The sequence below is a fragment of the Rutidosis leptorrhynchoides genome, chromosome 8 (assembly GCF_046630445.1).
Source record: "Rutidosis leptorrhynchoides isolate AG116_Rl617_1_P2 chromosome 8, CSIRO_AGI_Rlap_v1, whole genome shotgun sequence".
Taxonomy (NCBI): Eukaryota; Viridiplantae; Streptophyta; class Magnoliopsida; order Asterales; family Asteraceae; genus Rutidosis; species Rutidosis leptorrhynchoides.
In genome coordinates, this window is record NC_092340.1 from 207,501,028 (window position 1) to 207,507,344 (window position 6,317).

Sequence of the window (6,317 nt, forward strand, 5' to 3'; positions counted from 1 at the left end):
TGCCTGTTGTATGGAGGCGGGCTCGTGTGAACTTATATCTTCTTGGATTCTTTCCGGTAATCCTTTCACAAACGCGTCGATCTTCTCTTCCTCATCTTCGAATGCTCCCGGACACAATAGGCACAATTCTGTGAATCGTCTTTCGTACGTGGTAATATCAAATCCTTGGGTTCGTAACCCTCTAAGTTCTGTCTTGAGCTTATTGACCTCGGTTCTGGGACGGTACTTCTCGTTCATCAAGTGCTTGAATGCTGACCACGGTAGTGCGTACGCATCGTCTTGTCCCACTTGCTCTAGATAGGTATTCCACCATGTTAACGCAGAACCTGTGAAGGTATGCGTAGCGTACTTTACTTTGTCCTCTTCAGTACACTTACTTATGGCAAACACCGATTCGACCTTCTCGGTCCACCGTTTCAATCCGATCGGTCCTTCGGTTCCATCAAATTCCAAAGGTTTGCAGGCAGTGAATTCTTTGTAGGTGCATCCTACACGATTTCCTGTACTGCTAGATCCAAGGTTATTGTTGGTATGTAGCGCAGCCTGTACTGCGGCTATGTTTGAAGCTAGAAAAGTACGGAATTCCTCTTCATTCATATTCACGGTGTGTCGAGTAGTCGGTGCCATTTCCTTCAAAATAGTTAAATGGAACAAGTTAATCATACAGAATATTAAGAGTAGTTAATAGTATTTCGTAGCATAATATGAACTCATTTATAAAAGCTTTTTCTTCATATTAGCGTTTTATAAGTTTGAATTCGGGTAGTACCTACCCGTTAAGTTCATACTTAGTAGCTAATATACAATTCAACTACTACAATTCTATATGAAAAACTGATTATAATAATATTTCGCGTTCAAACTTTTATTCAATATTTTACAAACTTACAATACCGTTTATTTTACATAAAGCATGAAATATAGCACACAATAACTTTGATACAATATAGTTGTGAAGATAATTCTAGCTAGTACACAAGTCGTTCAGCAAAGGCAATAAAGACACGTAATTCATACGTCCAGAAACAAGTCATGCATTCTGGTTTTACTAGGACTACTTCCCATCCTTGGTCTTGTGCAACATAACCGTTATGGCCGTTGATAAGACAGCGTGTTGTAGCGTCGTCAAAGGGACGAGGGTTACGTAATGTCCAACAGTCCCGTAATAATCTAAAAACCTCATTTCTTACCCCAATTACCGACTTCGTCACTTGTGGAAACGTTTTGTTTAATAGTTGTAGCCCGATGTTCTTGTTCTCACTTTGGTGAGAAGCGAACATTACTAATCCGTAAGCATAACATGCTTCTTTATGTTGCATGTTAGCCGCTTTTTCTAAATCACGAAGTCCAATATTCGGATATATTGAGTCAAAATAATTTCTTAACCCGTTGCGTAAAATAGCATTTGGGTTCCCCGCAATATATGCGTCAAAGTAAACACATCGTAACTTATGGGTTTCCCAATGTGATATCCCCCATCTTTCAAACGAAAGTCTCTTATAAACCAAGACATTCTTGGAACGTTCTTCGAATGTCTTACAAACTGATCTCGCCTTAAATAGTTGTGCCGAGGAATTCTGGCCGACTCTAGACAAGATTTCATCAATCATGTCTCCGGGTAGGTCTCTTAAAATATTGGGTTGTCTATCCATTTTGTGTTTTTAAACTGTAAAATAGACAAGAGTTAGATTCATAAAAAAAATACTTATTAATACAAGCAATTTTTACATATATCATAAAGCATACGAACACTATATTACATATATTACACCACACGAATACAACTATCTTATTCCGACTCGCTCGTTTCTTCTTCTTCGGTTTTGGTTCGTTTTGCCAAGTTTCTAGGGATATATGATGTTCCCCTAATACGAGCCGTCGTGATCCACATTGGTTTAGAAAAACCTGGTGGTTTAGAGGTTCCCGGGTCATTGTTACAACTTAAGGACTTCGGGGGTTGACGATACATATAAAGTTCATCGGGGTTGGAATTAGATTTCTCTATTTTTATGTCCTTTCCCTTATTATTTTCTTTTGCCTTTTTAAATTCAGTTGGGGTAATTTCTATAACATCATCGGAATTCTCTTCGGAATCCGATTCATCGGAGAATTGGTAATCCTCCCAATATTTTGCTTCCTTGGCGGAAACACCATTGACCATAATTAACCTTGGTCGGTTGGTTGAGGATTTTCTTTTACTTAACCGTTTTATTATTTCCCCCACCGGTTCTATTTCTTCATCCGGTTCCGATTCTTCTTCCGGTTCCGATTCTTCTTCCGGTTCCGACTCTTCTTCCGGTTCCTCTTCGGGAACTTGTGAATCAGTCCACGAATCATTCCAATTTACATTTGACTCTTCATTATTATTAGGTGAGTCAATGGGACTTGTTCTAGAGGTAGACATCTATCACATAATATCAAACGCGTTAAGAGATTAATATATCACATAATATTCACATGTTAAAAATATATAGTTTCCAACAAAATTTGTTAAGCAATCATTTTTCAAGTAAACACGGTCGAAGTCCAGACTCACTAATGCATCCTAACAAACTTGATAAGACACACTAATGCAAAATTCTGGTTCTCTAAGACCAACGCTCGGATACCAACTGAAATGTCCCGTTCTTATTGACTAAAAACGTTCCATATTAATTGATTTCGTTGCGAGGTTTTGACCTCTATATGAGACGTTTTTCAAAGACTGCATTCATTTTTAAAACAAACATAACCTTTATTTCATAGATAAAGGTTTTAAAAAGCTTTACGTAGATTATCAAATAATGATAATCTAAAATATCCTGTTTACACACGACCATTACATAATGGTTTACAATACAAATATGTTACAACAAAATAAGTTTCTTGAATGCAGTTTTTACACAATATCATACAAGCATGGACTCCAAATCTCGTCCTTATTTAAGTATGCGACAGCGGAAGCTCTTAATAATCACCTGAGAATAAACATGCTTAAAACGTCAACAAAAATGTTGGTGAGTTATAGGTTTAACCTATATATATCAAATCATAATAATAGACCACAAGATTTCATATTTCAATACACATCCCATACATAGAGATAAAAATCATTCATATGGTGAACACCTGGTAACCGACATTAACAAGATGCATATATAAGAATATCCCCATCATTCCGGGACACCCTTCGGATATGATATAAATTTCGAAGTACTAAAGCATCCAGTACTTTGGATGGGGTTTGTTAGGCCCAATAGATCTATCTTTAGGATTCGCGTCAATTAGGGTGTCTGTTCCCTAATTCATAGATTACCAGACTTAATAAAAAGGGGCATATTCGATTTCGATAATTCAACCATAGAATGTAGTTTCACGTACTTGTGTCTATTTTGTAAATCATTTATAAAACCTGCATGTATTCTCATCCCAAAAATATTAGATTTTAAAAGTGGGACTATAACTCACTTTCACAGATTTTTACTTCGTCGGGAAGTAAGACTTGGCCACTGGTTGATTCACGAACCTATAACAATATATACATATATATCAAAGTATGTTCAAAATATATTTACAACACTTTTAATATATTTTGATGTTTTAAGTTTATTAAGTCAGCTGTCCTCGTTAGTAACCTACAACTAGTTGTCCATAGTTAGATGTACAGAAATAAATCGATAAATATTATCTTGAATCAATCCACGACCCAGTGTATACGTATCTCAGTATTGATCACAACTCAAACTATATATATTTTGGAATCAACCTCAACCCTGTATAGCTAACTCCAACATTCACATATAGAGTGTCTATGGTTGTTCCGAAATATATATAGATGTGTCGACATGATAGGTCGAAACATTGTATACGTGTCTATGGTATCTCAAGATTACATAATATACAATACAAGTTGATTAAGTTATGGTTGGAATAGATTTGTTACCAATTTTCACGTAGCTAAAATGAGAAAAATTATCCAATCTTGTTTTACCCATAACTTCTTCATTTTAAATCCGTTTTGAGTGAATCAAATTGCTATGGTTTCATATTGAACTCTATTTTATGAATATAAACAGAAAAGTATAGGTTTATAGTCGGAAAAATAAGTTACAAGTCGTTTTTGTAAAGGTAGTCATTTCAGTCGAAAGAACGACGTCTAGATGACCATTTTAGAAAACATACTTCCACTTTGAGTTTAACCATAATTTTTGGATATAGTTTCATGTTCATAATAAAAATCATTTTCCCAGAATAACAACTTTTAAATCAAAGTTTATCATAGTTTTTAATTAACTAACCCAAAACAGCCCGCGGTGTTACTACGACGGCGTAAATCCGGTTTTACGGTGTTTTTCGTGTTTCCAGGTTTTAAATCATTAAGTTAGCATATCATATAGATATAGAACATGTGTTTAGTTGATTTTAAAAGTCAAGTTAGAAGGATTAACTTTTATTTGCGAACAAGTTTAGAATTAACTAAACTATGTTCTAGTGATTACAAGTTTAAACCTTCGAATAAGATAGCTTTATATGTATGAATCGAATGATGTTATGAACATCATTACTACCTTAAGTTCCTTGGATAAACCTACTGGAAAAGAGAAAAGTGGATCTAGCTTCAATGGATCCTTGGATGGCTCGAAGTTCTTGAAGCAGAATCATGACACGAAAACAAGTTCAAGTAAGATCATCACTTGAAATAAGATTGTTATAGTTATAGAAATTGAACCAAAGTTTGAATATGATTATTACCTTGTATTAGAATGATAACCTACTGTAAGAAACAAAGATTTCTTGAGGTTGGATGATCACCTTACAAGATTGGAAGTGAGCTAGCAAACTTGAAAGTATTCTTGATTTTATGTAACTAGAACTTTTGGAATTTATGAAGAACACTTAGAACTTGAAGATAGAACTTGAGAGAGATCAATTAGATGAAGAAAATTGAAGAATGAAAGTGTTTGTAGGTCATGAATGATTACTCATATTTTTTGTAATTTTATGAGATATTTCATGCTAGTTGCCAAATGATGGTTCCCACATGTGTTAGGTGACTCACATGGGCTGCTAAGAGCTGATCATTGGAGTGTATATACCAATAGTACATACATCTAAAAGCTGTGTATTGTACGAGTACGAATACGGGTGCATACGAGTAGAATTATTGATGAAACTGAACGAGGATGTAATTGTAAGCATTTTTGTTAAGTAGAAGTATTTTGGTAAGTGTATTGAAGTCTTTCAAAAGTGTATAAATACATATTAAAACACTACATGTATATACATTTTAACTGAGTCGTTAAGTCATCGTTAGTCGTTACATGTAAGTGTTGTTTTGAAACCTTTAGGTTAACGATCTTGTTAAATGTTGTTAACCCAATGTTTATAATATCAAATGAGATTTTAAATTATTATATTATCATGATATTATCATGTATGAATATCTCTTAATATGATATATATACATTAAATGTATTTACAACGATAATCGTTACATATATGTCTCGTTTAAAAATCATTAAGTTCTATCTTATCCATTATATCTAATCCATACACCAACGACCAAAAACACCTACAAACACTTTCATTCTTCAATTTTCTTCATCTAATTGATCTCTCTCAAGTTCTATCTTCAAGTTCTAAGTGTTCTTCATAAATTCCAAAAGTTCTAGTTTCATAAAATCAAGAATACTTTCAAGTTTGCTAGCTCACTTCCAATCTTGTAAGGTGATCATCCAACCTCAAGAAATCTTTGTTTCTTACAGTAGGTTATCATTCTAATACAAGGTAATAATCATATTCAAACTTTGGTTCAATTTCTATAACTATAACAATCTTATTTCAAGTGATGATCTTACTTGAACTTGTTTTCGTGTCATGATTCTGCTTCAAGAACTTCGAGCCATCCAAGGATCCATTGAAGCTAGATCCATTTTTCTCTTTTCCAGTAGGTTTATCCAAGGAAATTAAGGTAGTAATGATGTTCATAACATCATTCGATTCATAGATATAAAGCTATCTTATTCGAAGGTTTAAACTTGTAATCACTAGAACATAGTTTAGTTAATTCTAAACTTGTTCGCAAACAAAAGTTAATCCTTCTAACTTGACTTTTAAAATCAACTAAACACATGTTCTATATCTATATGATATGCTAACTTAATGATTTAAAACCTGGAAACACGAAAAACACCGTAAAACCGGATTTACGCCGTCGTAGTAACACCGCGGGCTGTTTTGGGTTAGTTAATTAAAAACTATGATAAACTTTGATTTAAAAGTTGTTATTCTGAGAAAATGATTTTTATTATGAACATGAAACTATATCCAAAAATTAT